This window comes from Phoca vitulina, unplaced genomic scaffold (assembly GCF_004348235.1).
Source record: "Phoca vitulina isolate PV1807 unplaced genomic scaffold, GSC_HSeal_1.0 scaffold25, whole genome shotgun sequence".
NCBI classification, from domain to species: Eukaryota; Metazoa; Chordata; class Mammalia; order Carnivora; family Phocidae; genus Phoca; species Phoca vitulina.
Genome location: NW_022589728.1, coordinates 42,925,915 through 42,948,513, shown reverse-complemented (window position 1 = coordinate 42,948,513; position 22,599 = coordinate 42,925,915). Strand labels below are relative to the sequence as shown.

At 41.6% G+C, this 22,599-nt stretch overlaps 1 protein-coding gene and 1 long non-coding RNA gene across 2 annotated transcripts in view; one reads left to right on the top strand and one right to left on the bottom strand.

Moving 5' to 3' along the window:
• Positions 1–17,861, bottom strand: part of CPQ (carboxypeptidase Q) — a 443,268-nt gene extending 425,407 nt beyond the window's left edge. Inside the window, exon 1 of the mRNA XM_032421783.1 lies at positions 17,726–17,861. The gene's annotated coding sequence lies outside the window, so the exon portion shown is untranslated. The remainder of the gene's footprint in view (positions 1–17,725) is intronic.
• LOC116643051 overlaps positions 17,222–22,599 on the top strand; it is a 35,256-nt gene continuing 29,878 nt past the window's right edge. The window contains exon 1 of the long non-coding RNA XR_004301468.1: positions 17,222–17,293. This is a non-coding gene — a long non-coding RNA (uncharacterized LOC116643051). The remainder of the gene's footprint in view (positions 17,294–22,599) is intronic.

Here is a 22,599-nt window from a genome sequence, read left to right as displayed (position 1 = left end):
GAAGAAGATAGATGATTTGACAGAAGGGGAAGGAAGGGAGTCAAAGAAAAAGCTAAGGTTTCTGTTTCAGGCATTGAGGAAAATACTGGTAACAGTCAAGGGGATCAGAAAACATGAATGATAAGTTTATCCTTAGACACTGAATTTCAAGAACTCTATAGGTTTGTAGAAAAGCAAGAGAAAAGAAAGACATCAAGGGGCGCCTGGGTAGCTCAGTTAAGTGTCTGCCTTTCGCTCAGGTCATGATCTCAGGGTCCTGGGATGGAGCCCTATGTGGGGCTCCCCGCTCAGTGGGGAGCCTGCTTCTCCCTCTTCCTCTGCCCCTCTCCCCCCACCCCACCTCCCGCTTGTGTGCTCTCTCGTTTGCTCTCTCAAGTAAATAAATAAAATTTATTTAAATGGCTACAGGCACATCATAGTACACTATGGTAGCTATGGTTTTTGACTTCTCAGCATACTTCCCCATTTTCTGTTTTCTTTTTCTTTAAGGTCATCTTCCCTGATCCCCACACTCTGCTCTAGGTTGACTGTCAATCACAGTACCATTCCTCATCCCACACTTCACATCCAAACTACAGAGAGAGATTGGTCCTAGTAAGGCCAATCAGAATCTTTACCGACATTGAAATATGGTATATTAACTACATTTTCCTATTTTCTGTATTCCTGGTGCTCTGACATCTTGGGCCCCACTGATCAGGAGGAACTGCCCCTTTCAGGGTTAGCTGATTCTTAGACTTCCCTGCGAATACTCTTTTCATATGTAAACCAACCAACCTAAAAACAATACCCTCCAACCATTTCCACTATCTAACTCTCACACGCTCAGCCAATATTCCCCTGTCCTAATCAACCCAGGGCCAGGGACCAGACAACTTGAGATAGTCCATATACCTGAGAGCCCACTAAAATTATTCAAACCAATCCTAAGCCTGTTTAATTTGTATTACCCATTCTTTCTCACCAAAACTACAATAAAGTCTTTTACACATGCTTTCCCCTCACTCCTTCTGCCTCCTACCTAACCCTGGTGTTTCCCTGTGTGGCTCCACATGTCATGGCATGCCCTTCCTCTTGGGAACTGTAACAAAATATCTTTCCAATGGCAATCATTTCCTGATCTGTTGGCTCTTCACACCTGAATAATAATAAAATATATTTTAAAACATATGGATGTTGCAAATAAAAGTTGTTTAAACACAGTACTGGAAGTCCTAGCCAGAGTGATTAGGCAAGAAAAAGAAATAAAAAGCATCCAAACTGGAAAGGAGGAAGTAAAATGGTCTCTATTTGCAGATGACATGATATTATATGTAGAAAACTCTAAAGACTCCATCAAAAACCTATTAGAATAAATGAAGTCAGTGACATTGCAGGATACAAAATCAATATACAAAACTCTGTTGTATTTGTATACACTAATAACAAAATATCAGAAAGGGAAATTAAGAAAACAATCTAATTTACATTTGTAGCAAAAAATAAAATATCTAGGAATCAATTTAGCCAAGGAAGTGAAAGACCTATCTATTGAAAACTACAAGACATTCATGAAAAAAATTGAAAAAGACACAAATAAGAGGAAATATATATCATGCCCATGGGTTGGAAGAATTAATATTGTTAAAATGTCCATACTACCCAAAGCAATATACAGATTCAATGCAATCCTTATCAAAATTCCAATGGCATTTTTCACAGAAAGAGAACAAACAATCCTAAAATGTATATGGAAGCACAAAAGACCCCAAATAGCCAAAGCAATTTTGAAAAAGAAGAAAAAAACTAGAGACATCCCACTCCCTGATTTCAAACTACATTACAAAGCTATAGTAATTAAAATAGTATGTCAGGCGCCTGGGTGGCTCAATTGGTTAAGCGACTGCCTTAGGCTCAGGTCATGATCCTGGAGTCCCGCGATCGAGTTCCGCATCGGGCTCCCTGCTCAGCAGGGAGTCTGCTTCTCCCTCTCCCGCTCCCCCGTCTTGTGCTCTCTCTCTCTCTCACTCTCTCTCTCAAATAAATAAATAAAATCTTTAAAAAAAAAAAAAAGAACAAAATGTTACTGGGGCACATGAGTGGCTCAGTCAATTGGGCAACAGACTCTTGAAAAAATAAAAAATAAAAATAAATAAATAAATAAAATAGTATGTCATTGGCATGAAAACAGACACACAAATCAATGGAACAGATGAGAGAACCCAGAAATAAAATCACACATATATGCTCAATTAATTTACATCAAAGAAGCCAAGAATATACAATGGGGAAAGGATAGTCTCTCCAATAAATGGTGTTGGGAAAATTGCACAGCCACAAAGAATGAAACTGGCCCACTATCTTATACCACACACAAAAATTAACTCAAAATGGACTAAAGACTTGAACATAAGAAAGACCTGAAACCATAAAAGTCCTAGAAGAAAATAGGAAGTAAGCTCCTTGACATAGGTCTTGATGATGATTTTTTTTAATCTGACACCAAAAGGAAAAGCAACAAAAACAAAAATAAACAACTAGGACTATATCATTCTGCACAGCAAAGGAAACCAGCAACAAAATGAAAAGGCAACCTACTAAATGGATGGGAGAAAATATTTGCAAATCATATATTTAATAAGGGGATAATATCCAAAATACATAAAGAACTCCTACAACTCAATACCAAAAAACAAACAATTAAAAATTAATTAAATTAATTCAAAAATGAGCAGAAGATCTGAGTAGACATTCTTCCAGAGAAGACATACAGATAACCAAGAGGTACACAAAAAGATGCTCTACATCATTAATCATTAGGGAAATACAACTCAAAACCACAATGAGATATGACCTAATACCTGTTAGAATGGCTACTATCAAAAAGACAAAAATAACAAGTGTTGGTGAGGATGTGGAGACAAGGGAACCCTTGTGCACTATTGGTGAGAAAGCAAAGTGGCACAAACACTATGGAGAACAGTACAGAGTTTCCTCAAAAAATTAAAAATAGAACTACCATATAATCCAGTAACTCCTCTTCTGAGTATTTATTTATCCAAACAAAACTAACTCAAAAAGATATATGCACTCCCATTTTCACTGCAGCATTGTTTACAATAGTCAAGATATGGAAACAACTTAAGTGCCTACTGAGAGATAAATGGATAAAGAAGTCAAGGTATATAAACACAATGGAATATTATTCAGCCATAAAAAAAAGAATGAAATCTTGCCATTTGCAATAGCATGGCTAGACCTCAAGGGCATTGTGCCAAGTGAAATAATTCAGATAGAAAAAAACAAATACTATATGATCTCTCTTATATTTGGAATCAATCAATCAATAAAACCAAGATCATAGATACAGATAACAGATTGGTGGTTGCCAGAGGTAGGAGTGGGAGAGGGGGGAGAGAAATGTGTGAACTATTTGGATTTTGTTTGTTTAGTTTAAATAAATGAAAATCAATAAATTAATTTAATTACATTTTTAAAAAAGAACCTCTCCTTGCTAAAGGATGTGAGCTCAATGTATTTCTATCACTGGGATTTGTTTTCTAAATGCTCCTTTTATGCTTACATTAGATGCCTCTAAGATCTACCAGAGTGGATTTTTTGGTTATTATTCTACTACCCGATTGCTTTTCTTACCCAACTTAATCACAGTCAGTGTCTCTTTGCATCTAATCCTAAACCCTGCTTTTGTCTTCTAGAACCAGATCTACATTCTCAAATGCCTGCTAGCTATCTCCATCTGTGAATGTTTTCAAAGCCTAACTAAATTCATAATCTCTTCTTCTCCCCAAGGTCTTTCCTTCAAGGTTCCGTATTTCTGAAATAGGGAATACAAATGCTCCAAACTTGGTGGGCAGCCTCAACTCCCCTTCTTTCTGTCCCAAAATTCTACACATTGATCTACCACTGGAGGCCTCCCTCCAAGAAACTAAGAACAAAGGTCTCTGCTTTCCTGGTTCTCAGAGCCTTCTCCTCATTTTCTTCCTGAGGATCACTGCAGTTTATTTGAATTTTATGTTTGCATTTCTGTCTCTGACAGTAGATCATGATTGCCTTGAAAGGAGCTTTGTTTTATGCATCTATGTATTCTGATTTCCTCCATATTTCAGTGTTTGGAATAAAAAAGATGCTGAATAAATGCTGGTTGAATTATTTGTATTAATTGCACTAATTACAATAAATGTGATGGCAAATGAAGACAATGCAAAAAACAGGATTTTCTTGAGTCTTCTGATTAGTAAAACAATAACAGAAAAATCCAATGAGTGGGATGGTGATTAAAATGGTATAAATATATGAAGGAATAAAAATCTGAGGAACTTAGTAGTTTCCCAGATTGATGAAAATAAAATAAATTTAGAAAACACATATGTTCGTAACTTCAAATTATTGGAAGGCAATTATAGTATTTCTGTCCCTTAACCAGACTACATTGAAGATTGAATATTTGCAATAACTTGTGTTTTTAAAATTATACTTGAAAAAAGGAAAAATAAAGTGTTTATGTGGGGGGGGGGGGGATTATTTCCACTGAGATTGCTAGGATGCGAAACTGGAGCTTTAGGCACCCATTTTGCCTACTGTATACTGAAAGCCCACCTGCAGAATGAAACCAAGCAAGGACAAGCTAACCTGACAGACATTTAGGGATAGAGATGGGCCCATGTTATATCATTTGTGTCCTGGATCTAGCCATGCCTAAAGCCAGCTATATCCCTGAACTTTCCAGTTATGAAAGTTACAGACTCTCTCTTTTAGGTTTAAATTCATTTTAGTTGGATTGCTTTCACTTACAACCAAATGTTCTGATTCAACATCACCAAACTCATCAACTTCCCGAAAATCTTCTCTAACTTAGAAAGACTTCCCTCTTTCTGTTAATGAAACCATAATTGTCCCTACCATTCAGGCTCAAAAGTACAAAAGCATCTATGTATTCAGTCAACCACCAAATCTCATCATTCTATCCTCTTACATCTCTTCCTTTTGTCCCTACCAATAAAACGTTCACCACTTTAATTCTGGTCTTCTTTATTTCTCTCACTTAGCAACAGTGTTATACATAACACATCTCAATTATCACCTTCTCTTTGAAACCTTTTCTTACCTGCCCTGGCCAAAACAATCCCCTTGCTTTGCTTTTTCCTTTCCTTTTCCGCCATTCTTCACCCCCACTCTCCTACAACCATCTTGAGTCAGCTCAGGCACTATCATTTCCAGGATGCTGTTCCTGACTTGGCTTCTCTTCTCACAGGTGGGGCTGAATGTCCTCTTCAGTGATATCCCAGCACCCTCCGCTTACCTCCTTCAAAGTTTACCACAGCCTAGGTTGAAATTATCCATATTATGTCACTAGTCTTAAAGCTTTTCAAGGGAAAGATCAATGTCAAATGGATTATCTGCCCAGTATATAGTAGAAGCTGAATAAATGCTTTTGAGTTTTTAAAGTGAATTGTGTTTCCTTCATCCTTGTGTCTCCATCATTCAGCACATGTGCAACACAGAGTAGCAGCTAGATTTTGTTGGCTAGCTAAGTGAAGAGTCTTCTGCAATAGGCTGAATGTGTCCCCCAGGAAATTCAAATGTTGAAATCCTAACCCCAACGTGATGGTACTAGGAGGTGGGGCATTTGCAAGGTAATTAGGTCATAAGGGTAGAGCCCTCATGAATTAGATTAGTACCCTTATAATAGTGATACTAGAGAGCTCTTCTTTTGCTATACTGGGGATACAATGAGAGGTTGGCAGTCTGCAACCCAGAAGAGGTCCTTCATCAGATCCCTGCCATGCTTGCACCCTGATCTGACTTCTAGCCTCCAGAACCGTGAGAATAAATTTCTATTGTTTATAAGCCACCCAGGCTATGGCACTTCGTTACAGCAGCCTGAATAAAGACACCTCCTCATCTCCAGTCTGACTATAATTCTATCCACCCAACTCACCATTAAAGATTAATCTTGGCTCACAACCTTACTTGGTGGTGATTCTAGAAATGCTTTCATTAGCAACCTAGATTGCCTTTGCCTTTCCTCCTCACCTACTTACCTATTCCTCAAAACTAATTTGAATTTTCTCTGTGCTTGCTTGCTCCATAATACCACCATCAACTTTACCTAATCATACCGTATGTCTCCACTATAATCTAAGGTTGTCTGATCTCAGCCGGGTCCTCTGCATTGCTTGGCAACTCTTATATTTATCTTCAGCTGACCCCTATCGAATTCCCCACTGCAGCTGCTACAAAGTTTTTCCACTCTCCTTAAGCCCCAAATTCCACCCCTACTCCCCACATGCTCAGTGAAAGATCTCCTCTTCCACATAACTCAGGATACAATATTACAACCATGAGATGGCTTGACTTTCTTCATCCTCAACTCAAAACTTTTCTATCCCTTTATTCAGCCTTTCTCAGCTCATGCTCCAGTGAAAGAATTGCCCACCCTCCTTTGCAAAGCCAATTTCTCTACTGATACTATACCAATTATTTAATTTTTCTCCCTCTCTTTGGCTCCTTCCCTTTACACACAGGAATGCTTAAACTTCCTCTGTCTAAAGAGTTAGTATTTCATTATTAGCTAATGTTTGTTGAGCATTTACAACGTGGCAGGGCCGCTGTAAGCAGTTCACAGCAATCATTTTATTTAATCTTGACAATAACCTTTCATGTTTTTGGTAGCATATCCCCTATTTTACAGATTAAGAAACTGAGGCCAATATTGGGAAATTTGCTTAAGGTCACACAGCTTTCTACTTCCGTATACAACTCGGAACTTTTCTAACAAATGATCTAAATTTAATTCTTCTCCCTTATGTCCTGCCTCTCTTCCCTTGTGTTTCTATATCATAGGTCCAAAACCTTCACTGCTGGACCAATCACAGAGACTCACAGCTGAGCATTTCTGCTCTGTCAACAAGGATAGGGACATCCATCCGTACACTGTACACTCAGACGCACCCAACACCACTATTAACACTCCTTCAAACTACACTTGTTGAAATGTCGAAAAAATGAATCCAGCCCTTGGGAGAATTACATTTAAAAAACAAAACACCACAAAGCAGCACTGCCCCTTCCTCTTTCTCTCAGCTGCTTTCACTTTTATAAATTTTCAAGCACAGAGAGTTTAGAATTGTGCAAAAGAAACGAAAGCACTGAGGAGGTTTTCCTGGGTTTGAGAAGCACTCGCAGCCTCAGTATTTTTCTTCAGTTACTTAACCTAATCCCGTGGTCCACAGCTTGGCACAGGTTCCACGGCTTTCAAGAATTCTGTCTGAACAAGAGGGACAAGATCAGGTTCAGAAAGGAAGAGCACACAACAGTATCAGCTGAAGTGCTTCCCCATCAGAATGGCCAGGCTGACACCAGGTCAGCTGAGGAAACAAACATTACTTCCATTGACAAGTGTTTAATTGGCCATTTTGAAAATCTAATGTCATGTATGCAGATGCAAATGTTTGAAGAGTTGTTTACAGTGTAGTTGGTGCCAGACAGGCTCCAATGCCAAGCCAGCACACAGTCTCCCATTATTCTGCTGGGCTCAGCTTCTAAAGATGTTTCAGGGCTCTCTGAGCCTTGTAAATTTCCATATCCACAGGCTTATCTGTGTTTCCAAAGCGGAGTCCTTCTTCCCCCTGCCACCCTGGTGAGGAGACATCAGTCCTTCTCCTGCCAATCTCTGCAACTGCCTGCCCTGGTTCAAGAAGGGCTTTGGAGAAATGATTTGACAAGTGATTACACCATCCTCTAGAAAGTACAGGGTTGAAGTTTTAGTAGTTCTTGAAAAACTAACAAAAAGAAAATGCCAGACTCCAGATCCCTGCCCAGAAACCAGGTCTTAGGTGATGCAATAATTTTGAGAATTATTCAAAACTAAAAATCCTGCCACTCGTTTTGCATTTGATAAGCTCATTTTTTATCCAATGGTCTTCATTGTATAAAAAGCCATAAAAATTATGATCATTTATTAATGAGTTCATTCACTTATTCATACTACAAACACTGATTAATTACCTACTATGCTCACAGCAACTGCAAATATTTCAGATATACGGAAATAAGGAGTATGTCATCCTTGGCCTCAGGAAGCTAGTGAAAGAGGAAGGCAAATGACTATCATACAAAAGGAGATAAATTATCATGTACTTACAATAAAGTAATGATAAAGTATTGCAGGATTATCACGGGAGAGAATAAGGAAGAAATAACAGAGAAGATGGTATTTCAGCTCAACCTTATAGGATAGATTAATTTTCACAGCTGTATAGTGGGAAGGGTATTTCTAGTTAAAGAACAACCATGAGCAAAGGTCTGAACATTTATAATATGTTCCCCAGAAATGGTAAAAAGTCTAGGGAAGATGGGGTGTTATAAAGCCCTAGGGAGAAATTTAAATACACATACATGCACACAACAAATATATTTCCAGTCCCCTTTCACACTTACTGAATCAGGACCTACAGTTGGGGAGGGACCTAGGAATCAGTATTTTAAAAAATCTTCCCGGGTCATGACGTGCACTCATGATGAGACTGGATACACACATATAGAATACATGGAGAAATATAGGAGGTGTTATGGGCTTTGAACTGTGCCCCCCCCCCACCCCTCCACCAAAATGTATATGTTGAAGTCCTGTCCTAATCCAGTACCTCAGAAAATGACTATATTTGGAGGCAGGGCCTTTAAAGAGGTCATTAAGTTAAAATGGGGGCATTAAGGTGGGCCCTGATACAATCTGACCTGGGTCTTTATAAGAAGAGAAAATTCAGACACACAGAGAGACCAGGGATATGTGTGAACAGAAAAAAGCCTTTGTGAGGAAACAGCGAGAAGATAACCATCTGCAAGCCAAGGAGAGGGGCCTGGAAAGAAACCAAACCTGTTGGCACCTTAATCTCAGACCTCCAGCCTCCAGAACCATGAGAAAATAATCTTCTGCTGTTTAAGCCCCCCAGTCTGATGGCAGCCCTAGCAACCTAACACAGTAAGTGAATGCACCCAGAAATATATTTTAATGCCAGATTTTTAAGAACCTTAAATGCCATATTAGGTGTTTAGACTTTATTCCACAGACAATTTCTCCAACCTTAGGTCTTTTGAGAAGGGAAGTAATATGACCCACCTTATGATCCCACTCTTGAGGCAGCATGGAGGATAAAGAGGTTTAAAAGATTCTGCCTGGGCAAGGCAAGAGACAATACGGGGCAGTGACAGAAAGGATGGTGAGGGGGAGAGACAGAAAAATTTAGGAGCTATAGCAGGTAGACATAAACAGCATTTGCTGACTTATTAATTTTGGAGGATGAGGAAAAGGGAAGTTAAGGATAACCTCCCAGATTCTGAGCCTGTTTTGTATCCTGTATTTCAGACACATCACATTACCTACAATCCTATTAACTACAATACAAAACACAGAGAGAGCATATTTGGGAATGAAACTGATGAGTTAAAAACCAGAGAAGAGAAATCAGAGAGAATTCAAGTGTAGAGATGAAGATCTCTTGAGTACAGAGGAGCTCCTTAAAGCCACAGGGTAATGACAGCATTGCCCTCGCTTCCGATTTCAGCCCCAAAATGTAAGAGCTTGAAAGTCATCACTCCTGTCCTTACAACAACAAATGAAATTGAACAAACTGAAAACCAACAATTTTCCTTGGACCTAGCAGGGAGCTATGGATGCAGAGTAAATCACCACCCTAAAATGCTGAAGAGACAGGTCAACCCAGAGACAGGTAAAGCCCAGATCAGGGCTTACCTCGAGCAGAAACCACCGGAGCCATAAACTGGTAAGAATACCTACGTGGTCATTTTGACAGACTGCTGGACACTGAGTCTCAACTACCATGAGAGTGAGAAACACCTCAGACCACAGTGTTGGTCAGGTTGAGAGCACAGGGGATTCCAACAATTTTAGACAACTATGACAAAGGAGCAAAGACAGAAGGGAAACTAAACTACTAATCGATAATAACAATAGTGGCTGATATTGGCTGAGCACTTACCCTACGGCAGGCCTGTCCTAAATGTTTACATTTCTTAAGCCTACAACAAACCTATAGGAAAATGCATTATTTTCTTATTGTACTGTAACAAATTACCACGAACTTGGTGGCTTAAACAATATAAATTTATTAACCTACAGTTCTGTAGGTCAGAAGTCCAACACAGGACCCACCAGGTAAAAATCAAAGTGCTGGCAGGGCTGCATTCCTTGTGGTGGCTCTAGAAGGGGATGTGTTGCTGTTGTTGTTGTTTTTAAGATTTTATTTATTTGTTTGACAGAGAGAGACACAGTGAGAGAAGGAACACAAGCAGGGGGAGTGGGAGAGGGAGAAGCAGGCTTCCTGCTGAGCAGGGAGCCTGATGTGGGGCTCGATCCCAGGACCCCGGGGATGTTTGCCTTTTTCCAGCTTCATGTGCCCACCCACATTGCTTGTCTCATGGCCTCCTTCCGCCATCTTCAAAGCAGACAACATTGCATCTCTATGGCCAGTCTTCCAGAGTCCCATCTCCCTAACTCTCTGACTCCTCTTCTGCCCCTTTTTCCACTGGTAATTGGGCCCACCCAGATAATCCAAGATGATCTTCCTACTTTAAGGTCAGATAATTAGCAATCTTAATTCCATCTGCAAACTTACTTCTCCTTTTCCACATAATCTATCATATTGACAGGTTCTGGGGAATACGGCATGGACACAAGCAGTTATAATTATTATCTTCATGTTACAAATGAAGAAAATGAGGCATGGAGAGCCTATGTAATCAGTCCAAGGTCACACAGGTGTTGGTGGCAGAGCTAAGATTTGAACACAGGAAACTGGCCCATATTCTTAACCATTACACTCTAAAGAACATGGGTGCTAGTGAGGGATTTGTTTAAGTGGTAAACCCTAAAATTTAGACCGAGTAGGTAATGAAATGTCAGAATAGTGCAGACTTCCAGGATTTGCCCTCTGGGTCTCAAAGAACTTAACAGGGTTGGTGACCCTCCATACATTCTCTACTCTTCCTACAGCCACTGGTTTTCTGTAAACTTTAGCTCAGAAAAGCTAACGAAAAGAAAAACCCTATAAAAGAACAGCCAGATGTGTGAGAAATTTTGCAATATAATACACATGGCATTAACGATTTACAACACTTAATCAAATGTAACAAATGCATCTTCAGATTAGTCATGGATAACACAGACCCGATATATTTTGATAATGATAACAGAATCTCAAAATGATGTTCTGGGCACAAAAAGGACGTAGGTATATGAAGGCGGAAGATGAATACATGAGTGCCTTGACAACATCATGAAAGAGAGAGGATGTTTTCTTTTTGTCATTTCAACCTATTCCAAAGCTAACTGAAAACATGGGCTAAACCAGAGGATTGAGGCACTAGGCCAGCAGGACTCTAGAATTCACTGAAATCTTCATTTGACTTTTTTTTAACAATCTTTCATAAATGTTCCAAGGAAGAAATGAATTTTCTGCAAATAAGAGATTATATATATGTACATACATACATATAATAAAAATGAGAGACATATATAACATGCACATATATACATCACACACATATATATTCACATATAATATAAATAATTGTATTATCTTACTAATATTAAGTATGTCATATTATTGGAACTTCCTATATCCCTGTTCATCCTTATGAATTATATTCTTCAACTTCATTAGTTACATTATTCAAATCCTACCATTAGCCTTTTGTGTCTACTTCATTTGCCATGTAAAAACAGATCTTAAGGTATTCCTTTTTTCTTTTTGTAAGATTTTATTTATTTATTTGTCAGAGAGAGAGACAGTGCACACAAGCAGGGAGATTGGCAGGCAGAGAGAGAAGCAGTCTCCCGCTGAGCAAGGAGCCTGATGTGGGACTCGATCCCAGAACCCTGGGATCATGACCTGAGCCGAAGTCACACACTTAACCACCTGAGCCACCCAGGCATCCCAACCTTAAAGTATTCCTACAAACTGGTCATCTTCTCGCACTTCTGACCATTTCCTTTATATATTTTGAGGATAAGTATTTTTAAACGCTTGGCCCATAAAAAGTCACAACTATTCTGTCTTCCTCACAGATTTTATCTTTCATCAACATAAAACAACTCTGGATCTAGTGTAATACTCTTTCCTTGGAATTATACTTGATTTCATTTTAATAATGATGTAGAATTCAAGGCCATAAGAGTCTCTGGTTTCCCTATCCGAGGCCATTCTATTTACATTTACACTCATGACTGCCTCTTGTAGGTCCCACCATCAGACCAGGGCGGTGCCAATGCTAGGCTTTTCTATTTCCCAGCTGAGCTTTGCCCACCTAATGTCCTACCTGTCCGTGCTTTGTAAGCAGTAAAGGTAGATAGATGGATTTAACTGCAAATCATTATGTGCACTTTGTTTTCAATGGTCTCTAATGAATAAGGGATCCAGCTCCAGATCCCCATTTCCATATATGATACTCAAGTTAGAAAAGTCTTCAACATGTAATATACTCAATGTAGATGTAGCTTCCTGCAGATGTGTCTTGCTTTAAGCAAACCCCATATTTGAAAGTCTGGATTTATCTAGTGATTAACCGTTCACTTTATAAAGGGGTTATTTGCTTCATGGAAGATTTAATCATAAGACATATTGTAGATTCTCCTATTGCATTGAAAGTATCATTAGATTTCCACAGATATTCTCTATATACAACCCTTCATGACCATCCCCACAGTATACAGCAGAATTGCTGCTAAAGATACTTTCTATCACTGCCTCCCTCCTGAGAAATCTTGGCTTTGTTGGCCTTCAAATACCATCTGCTTTACTTTTACATGATGCAACATGGGGGGGGGGGGGCTGGGGAATGCACTATAAAAGGCCAGGGTTCCAAGGCAAAGCAAGGCTCTGATACAATAGAGCAGTAGATTAGAAGTCAGAAGGCTTGGAGCTCTCGCCAGCCAGGGGAGCTGAGGCAAACTACAGGCTGCTTACTACCCAGATTTTTAGTTTATAAAAGAAAGGTAATAGTGCCTCGCTGCACCTATTTTGGAGGTTCATATAACAATCAAATGTAAAAATTCTTCTTAAATATAAGGTGCCATGCTAATATATTCTTTTTTCCAAGCAAGTCTAATGCCACAACACTAAGAGAATGCTATATCAATCTCCCTTTTTCTTTGTTAGCAACGATTTGTCATAGAACTCATTAAATGTTCTGAGAGTTCCCCCTAATCATTATTCTTTTCATTTTATCTTACTCTACCTCTTTTATTCTTCCCTTATTTCAAAGTCTCCCAACACTTTCTCTGCAAAGTAAGATCAAACCCTTTGCCCAGCACCTCTGAACAATCTCCTATTTGTCTCTTCCTGACCAGTTGAATAAGAGAAAAAATCTAAAGCTTGTGATATTCTTACCATTAAAGAAGTACAGTTATTTGGAAGAGCCAGCTCAAATTTCTTCTCTATATTCCAAGTCTGCCTACACCTGTGTCGACAGTGGTCCGTCCTCCTCTACACTCCTGCCATTTGCTTATCTTTGTTCCTTTGAACCACTCCTGTCTACGTCACTCTATTTCGGTTTCTTAATCCCTCACGCTTTGAATGTCCAACTTCTTTTCCTTCACTGGAACTTACATAAGAATTGGAGTTCTAACAAACACATGAAATACAATGCAATGGTCATTAGCCAAGTCCAATGTGGTTATTTTTCCCCCCTTCTTTTTAAGAGAGTTATTGAATTGATTTTTCTTTTCAGACTGAGGACCAGTGGTAATGTTTGGCAGGTCTCGACTGTATGATGTGGCAGTGCAGCGACAGTCAAGGCTGTAGACCAGGGGTCTCCCCTGGATGTTCCACAGTTGCCTCTACTCACTGTCTTTCTCCTGAAACCTCCTCCTCACCTTATATTTATTAGTCTCTTTAGTGGCATCTCCACTCTCCCAGCCAAGCAAATCTCAAACCTCAGAATTATTTTTGACCTTATTTCCCATATCCAGCTGGTCATTAAATCTCTACTTGCTGAATATCTTTCAAACCTGTGTTAGTTTAGACCCTTACCCTATTTCATCTGGACTATAGCAACGTCATCCTCGTGGTCTTCCGCTTCCTGGCTTTTCCATCACCAGTCCCTCCAAAGTGTTATTGCTGGAGCTATTTTCTAAAGAAAATCCAATCATAAAACGCCTCTGATGAAAAATTCTGCTTAAAAAAACTCTGAAACAGATTATCCACGGCGTGAAAGGGTCTAGATAACATGGCCCCACTCTCACAAGACTTCTCTACTGCAGCCACACAGAACTCCCATCTCTCCCTCTGGGAGCGCCACGTTCATCCTCACCGCCTCCCAGGCCTTGCCAACCAGGCCTTGCCAATGTTGTTCTCTCGGCTTAGAATGCCCTTCTCCTACCTCTTGGCCCTCAGGCTTCAAAATCAAGTTCAAAACTCACCTGCCCTCTGAAGTCTTCCCCCACTCTAACCATAGCTCTTTGCTAGGAAAATGAATGCCCCCACTTTAACATCACCCTGTGGTGCAAGTATTTGTGGAATGGTCACTTCCTACTGAAACTCAGTATCTCGTTCATCTTAATCTGGTGCATAGTACACACTGAATAAATGGCCACTGAAAATAACATGTGCTAAATAAAATCATAACTAAAGAAAAATTCCAGAAACCTAGAAGCACACTGGTCCTACTTCTTCACTGCATTAAACAAACAGGGCCCAGGAATAAAGAGAAAGGACTAATAATCTGACTGAGGCAAACACATGAATGGGTTGTTTGTTTTTAAAAGCTAAGTGGTTTAGGGAGGGTAGGGGGAGAAGAAAGTACATTTTAAAGCTCTAGCTCCAGGGCAAGTAATAAAAATTGTTGCTTTAATGTCTTTTTCATAATATTGTGAGCAATGGGAAAATCTATTCTATCACACCAGCCTTCGGGGCAGAAACTTTCAGCCTCCTGAGCTAAATCAAACTGGCATCTGCTCTCAGTTTTTCAAGCAGCCACGATAGGTCTCTGCCTTCCGTGCAGCTAAACTTGACTGACAAAGAAAAAACAAAACAATTTTCCACTTATTTTACAGGCCCCTCTTCTCCTCTTTTGCTCTCATCAATTACTTATAAGCGTCCTGCAGTCTTGTCCCTGGATTACAGGGATATCGTCGCTATACTTTTTCTGCAATAGGAGTTGTTGTTCTTACAAAGGAGGTTGGGAGGCAAAGCCTTCACAAGGACACAAAGCTAGCCCAGGAAATAATAATGCCCTGAACTCACAGTTCAAAGCTCTTAAGCTGATGCTAGCTCTTGATGTCACCCATTTTACACTCCCTAAATTGGTTAAGTCTGAAGATGTTTAAAATTAGGATGCATGTGCATTTAGGTCAAAGTATCAGAGTCTACCAGAGTCCCAATGGAATTCAATAATTTTCAAAAGGATGTAACAACCAGTTCTCTATAATTCAGTCTTCCTCATTCCACCCCTAAGCTCCCATCCCAAATTCATTTACCCACAATGCCCCAGAGTTATGTATACCTATCCCAGAACATACACCTCATTATCTAACGTCACACAGACTCTCCTAGCAGAGATTGCCTATGTTTCTGGGGAAACCCTGCCTCCAACTGTCTATATTTTGAGTACCTGACTTGCCCATTTTCCAAGCAGTTTCTATTTAGGAAGGTTGAATGGGGATCGCAATAGTACCTAGCTCTTAGATTTATAGTAAGGATTAAATGGGGCAATATAAGTAAAAAGATTAAATATAACAGTGCTTTCTGCATGGTCAGTGCCCCATAAATATCAACTTTTGTTACATTCCATGCCTGAACAACACATGACCTTGTAAATGGCTCTTTGGGAAAAGAGTTCAAGAAAGTTGGTCTTTTTCACCAAGTACCACTTTTGGCCCCACTTCTCCCAATAGACTTGAAGCAACTGAAGTAGGTAACATTAATTTTATTTTACTTAACACGTTTGGGACTTTGTGTTTGTTAAATGTAGCATGCAAAAAATATTTTAATATGTTTGTAAAATGACTTTTTAAGTGCCATTAAAAAAATCTCTAAGGCCCTTCCAGCTCCAAAATGTTGTGATCTATAATAACTAATTTCAAATGCATGCAAATTAATAGTGACACAATTCCCCAGACACTGGAGATATATGGCACTGTCAGGCTGGGCTGCACTGGAAACAGGTTAGACCCAGGCCCAGGAGCCTCTGGCAATGTGGAGTGAAATCTTGCCTCCCCTTCTCCCCACCAGCCAGGAGTCTATTATTCTCTTCTTGAGCTCCCAGATACTTTTGCAACAGATGTGGAGAAGAATAAGGAATGAGCTGTAATTTGCAGAAAAGAAAGTAGGACCAAGATTCTACAGAATCCCAAACAGATAGGCTGAAGTGAGCAGAATTCCATGAAGTCACCTACATCTCACCTTTAACCTTGATGAAAGAGAATCCTAGAAATCTAATTCAGGAAGGGGCCTCACCAACCCTCCCTCATCTTGGGAGATTAAGGAACTGAGACCTAAAAAGATCAAATGACCAGTCCAAAGTCATCTGGCTTTTCTGGAACTCAGGTCTGGGAACCTACAGAGCTGATGTAGTATTAAAGCAGTCTCAGCCTATGTTACTTCCAAAGCATCTGCACAGATAAATGTCTCTCTGGACTACATTCAGCCTGCTTCCGTTACTCACAAACCAGCTAGTTCCTATCTCAGGAAAACAAACAAGATTCTTCACAAACTTGAATTCAAGAGAAATGTCTGATTTTACAAAAAGTTACTTAAAGCAGAGTCATGTGTTTTTACCTTTAGATTCACCCTTATCTTTCAGAAACACAGTAAATATTATAGTGACAATGATTCTTCAAGAGTCCGCAGCAGAATACAAAACACAAGCAAGAAAAAGCCTAGGCACATTTTAAGCAACATATTTACAGAAATCTACCCAAACTGGAAATAGGAGGAGGCGCTTCTGGTGCTTATTTTCTTTAAAAACAGCATAAAATAAAGCTCCTTTGAAGTGAATGGCTCGGTCTGCAAGAGTGCAACATTAGCACGACTTTTCGGGCAAACTATCCACCGGAAGATGAGCCTTATAAGCCTGTGTCTCCACTGCCTCCACTCCGTATTTGCATTCCTTCGTGGGCACTCATTCACTTACTCAAGTGTTAACTCATCAGTTCTATTTCATAGGCACTGGCTCATCCCTTCAGTTGCTGAGCCCACCAGCCGGACAGGCTCTGCCCTCGCGGAACTCGGGAGTCTGAGCGGAGCCTGGGCGTGCACACCAAAAGCGAAAGCACAAGGTAAAAGGCGGAAAAGCCCCTCCAAGGAGCTCGGAGAAAGCGCCCTGGAGGCCTAGGGGAGCGGGGAGCCCGTTCCAGATGCGGGGAGGGCAGCCCCGCGCGGCCTGGGGCTGGGCCCCGACCCGAAGGGCTGGCGGGGGCCGCTCTGGGCGAGGCGCCGCCACGGCCGCGCTCGCTGCGGTTCCGCGGCATCCGGCGTCCTGCCGACGCCGGCGCTCGGCTTCCCGTCTCTGGGCCCGGTCCTCCCCCGTCACGGAGGCCGCACGGCCCGCCCGTCTCCCGTGGCCTCCCAGCCCCGTCCGTCAGTCGCTCCCACGCATGAGCGACTTAGAAGGCCATCCCCGGGGCCGGCACCCGCTCAGCCCGCCCGCGGGAAGGGCCCGGGCCTCCACCCAGCCGCCCGCGGGCACGGCGGGCCTGCGGCGAACGCACCTGTGGGGCCGCTCGGGGGCGGCGGCGGCGGTACCCGGGGCCACACTCGCGGCCCAGCTTTCAGGTGGCGGCGGCCACACCCCTGACGCGCCCGCAGCCCTCCGCGCCGTCGGGTGACTGCGGCCCTGCCCCCACTGCGCCGCGGGCGGAAAGGCCAGGCGCGGCGGGCCGGAGGGGCTGGGGGGGGGGGCGCGGGGGCGGGGGGGGGGGGCGGGGGGCCCGGGACTCCACCTCCAGAACGCCAGGGGGCTCCTGGGGTTCAGGCGACCCGAGGGCCGTAGGTCGATCAGATGGCTCCTCACCTTCTGAGTTCTGGCGCCCGTCGGAAAACTGAGAGTTTCAAGCTGGGCCCTGGGCCCCTATAGCCCTTGCTTGTTTATAGAGGGACGAAGAGACTCAGGAGTTGCCTCCAGGGTCTGGGGTTCTGGGCCACAGGGTGTTTCCGAAAGTGTGTAACCTCAGGTAAGGCGGAAGACTTGGCAGAGGTGAGGTGTGCTTTATTTAATGAGAGGCTGTGCAGGTAGGGAAGGACGGGGCTGTGAGGCTGAAAGGAGAACGCGACCGGTTAGGGCCTGTCTCCGGGGCTGGCAAACGAAGGCTTTGCTGTCAGACGCTGATTATTAAACCGTTATTCTCCAGAGGCCTGGGTGGCTCGGTCGGCTAAGCGGCTGCCTTCGGCTCAGGTCATGATCCCAGGGTCCTGGGATGGAGCCCGCATCCTCCTCTCCCTGCTCAGCAGGGAGTCTGCTTCTCCCTCTGCTGCCGCTCCCCCTGCTTGTGCTCGCTCGATCTCTCTCTCTCTCTGGCAAATAAATAAAATCTTAAAAAACAAACAAAAACAACGTTATTCTCCCATTTTGCCCAGTGCAGGATTGCTAGAGAGGTGGTGGGGATGGTCGTGGGGGAGATGAGCCAAGCTGGGAGATCCAGAAGAGTCAATTCTATCAGTTTATGCATTATTTGTAGGAGAGTGCCCAAGAACAAAAGACACTCATCTGATCACCTGGTGTAGCTTATCTCAACAAGTCACACGCATTCCTGGTCACAGAGTGTGTGCTCAAGTATTTCCAACGTTTTATGTTTTGATAAATTTGAATTTCTTTGTTTAACCACACTCTTATCAAATACAAACAGTTATCCTTGTGAAACGCGGAGCAATTCAAGTCTCTCCTCTTAACCAGAAAAAAAAATCTTTTAATTAAAAAAAAAAGAGAGAAAACCACATGCTCACTGGGGAAAAAAAAGTGTAAAGTGTGCAATGTCCATTTACCTATATACTCAGTTAATAATCTCTGTAAACTTTTATTAACCCTGCTGCCCACGGAATAAAGTATGAATTTTGAGACATTCAAGTTTTCTAGAACTTCCTTACAATGTGATCCTGGCCCACTCTTGCAGGTTCATCTCTGTGGTGCTATATCCAGCCTCATTGAATTACTTTTTTCTCAAACTATCTGGAGCAAAAGACAAGTTTTTATTACTTCCGATCAGTCATGGACCGTTACTTTTGTAGGATACAATTAAAAACTTGCTACAGGGCACCTGGGTGGCTCAGTGGGTTAAGTGGGCAGACTCTTGATTCTGGCTCAGGTCATGATCTCAGGGTCATGAGAATCTGCCCCCCAACGTGGGCACCCCCCTCAGCAGGGAGTCTGCTTGAGGATTCTCTCTCTCTCCCTCTCCCTCTGCCACTCCCCACCCCCGCCCCCCGGCCCGGCTTGCTGGTGTTCTCTCAAATCAATCATTCAATCAATCTTTAAAAACTTGCTAGAAAAAGTAGAAACAAGGCACAAAAACTACAAGCCCCAGTTTTCATTATGAGTGTACAACAAATATACAAGTACAAAATTACTCCGTCAATTTGTCTTTGTTTTCTTCTAACTTCTAAATGTTTACTCTCAATATCTATCTTTATCTCATTGTGGACCAGTAAGAACAGTTCACAGATTGGCAATGATGATCACACTTTAAGTGGCATTGACTTGCTGTTCTTTAAATGTGTCAGATGCTTTTCAGCTTCTGGGCCTTTTCTCATGTTATTCTTTTAGTGCTGATCAAAGTCCTTCTCATTCAAAGTTCATCTCATAATGTAATAGTAATAATAGCTTAATATTTATTGAGTGCTGTACGCTAACTATGACTTTTCATGCATTAACTGTGAATTTTTATCAACCGTATGAGCTAGGTATTATTATTATTATTATTATTATTATTATTATTATTATTATTAATATTCCCGCTTTACTGAGCAGGACATTGAGGATTAGAGAAGTCAAATCACATAACTAGTAAGGTGCAAAGTTCGCATTCTAAACTGAGCCAGCCTGATTCCAGAGCACATGCAGTCAACCACGATGCTGGGCCCTCCTCCGTGAAACCTCCCATTTGCTTTGGAGTTGAAGTTAATCACTCCTTACTTGTACTTCTACAATATATTTTCCCCCATTGGTTTTCTTTCACATCTGTTTCCTACACTAGGCTTTAAGCTTCTGAGTACAGTGACATTTATGTATCTCCATGGCTCTTAGTGTTGCTTTCTCCAACTAGAACATCATTTACGCCCTCAATTCTGCTCATAATAACTACTGGAAAACAAGCTTATCCTTATCTTTGTATTACCACATCTTTTGTGCTTACTTCATGTTATAATTATTTATGTCTGCATCCCCTAGTGGACCACAGGTACCCAGGACATTCAGCTATCTTATCAAAGATGTTTTTATTTATTTAAACAAGCACTTACATAGCACTTAGGATATGCCAAGTACTGTTCTCAGAGCTTTACAGTCTCATAAGCAGCCCTATAGGGGAGGTATTATTTTATCACCATATAACCCAGGAGGAAACTGAGGCACAGAGAAATTACTAGTAAGATACTAGGAAGCAGCAGAGTCAGCATCCCAAGCCAGGCAACCTGGCTCCGGACTTGATTTCTCAACCACCATGTCGTACTGATTTTCCATTACACCAGGTGGTCTTCCTGCTGAAAACACTTCAGTTGACTTTGCACTCCTCTTAGGATAAAAGTGAAACTCCTTAGGAGAGCCTTCAAAACTCTGTGTGGCCTTAGCTCTGCACCTGCCTCTCCCACCAAGCTTCCCAGCTCCCTTCTAGCCATATTTGTCCACTTTCCCTTGTTCCTGAGGTTCATACTCTTTCTGACCACAGCACATGTTGTTCCTTTGGCCTGGAATGCTGTTCCCTCACCTTGTTCCTTCTTCAACCCCAAATTATCCTTCAGATTTTAGCTCAGGAAAATCTTCTTAGACTAGGTCAAATATCCTCTGACACATTAAAGCATTTTTTTGTTTTTAACATAATTATTTTATATTTTATATGTGAATATTTGCCTAAGGTCAGTCTCTCCCTTTCAACACTGTAAGCCCCATGATGGCAGGAACTATCTGATTGTCCCACCTTTATATCCTCAGCAACGACAATGGTAGCTGACACAGAGTAGGCAGTGGATAAATATTCACTGCATAAATGAAGAAATAAATAGTATTCAGAGTGTTATGAAAACTTAGGAGAGTCACAGTATTGTGCTGCTAAATGTTTACCAACCGATTAAAAAAAAAAAGAGCTGATATGTACCATTTGCCAATTTCTATGGCGTAAATACTCCCTCCATGGCCAATATGACATCACGCAACACTGGAAGTAGGAAGTGATGTAAGCAACTGGCTTTGGGGCATTGTACCCCTTGGCTCCAGCACACCACTGGATGGGCACCAAAGTATTGGGGCAGAGACTGGTGCACAGAGCCCGGGAAAGCTGCTTAGGGATCAAAGCTGGGATTTGAAATATGAGTAGAAGACAGGTTTGGGAGGTAGACACATGTGTGGGACAAACAACGGACAAGGCAGATGGGGGTTGGAGAAGGAAAGGAGAGAGTTCAGTGGGGCTGACCCATACATCGGAAAAAGAGTGTTGTAAATCTTGGTAAAGTTAAGATATCCTTATGGGAAGCATAAGCAAACTGGCTTAAGCAGGTCAGTGGCATGGTGAAGTTTTGGAGACATTGCTCTGGCTACCTCTCCCAAATGGGCTGGCATAGTGTATCCACCCAAAGAAGAGACACTGATGAACAGAATCAGGACAGAGATGAAGAGAAAGTGCAGACAACTATGAAAGAGAGCCTGGGAGGAAGTGTTTTGCATGGAAACAGGGGCAACAGGGCAGTCTGGCCCTGAGCAGGCCTAAACTGCCACCCTAGTTTCAGGAGGTGGGACCCAGGGGCTGGCCTTGATGATAAGCATAGACTTTAAAGACAGGGAGATAGGACGTGGGTTCTGCTTTAGCCACTTTTTAGCTGTGACTGGTCATTTAAATTCTCTGGGTTTTCAGCTTTCTTTTCTGCAAAAAAAGGAAAAAAAAAAAAGAATACAGTAAGAACACCTCACATGGCAATTCTGATGATAAAATGAGAAAATGGATGTCAAGGTAACTTACAGTGTGTGGCACAAAATAGGTATAAAACAAATATTTTAAAAATTTAGCAGGAAAGAAATAGGAAGTAAGTTAGGCCCCCTCTGGTTTGTATGAGTGGTCTTCAAATGTGGATACGTGTACTGTTCTCAGAGCTACTTGATTTTGAATGATGGCTCTACCACTAACCAGAGTTTTACAATCTCATAAGCAGCCCTAAAGGGCTACTTGATGGAGTGACCAATAATATCATCCAAACTGAGAAAGTTAGAGAGTGACAGGGGGTGCTCTTAATAATTACACCAGGACAACAGTAGCATGTGGTCATCTTAGTACTCAAGGACTTTCCAAGAGGCAGACAGGCATGGAGAGTTTTAAGTTACCAGTTTCAAGATCCAGAACCTCAAAGGTCATATTGTCTCCTTCCAAACATTGATTTGCCTGAA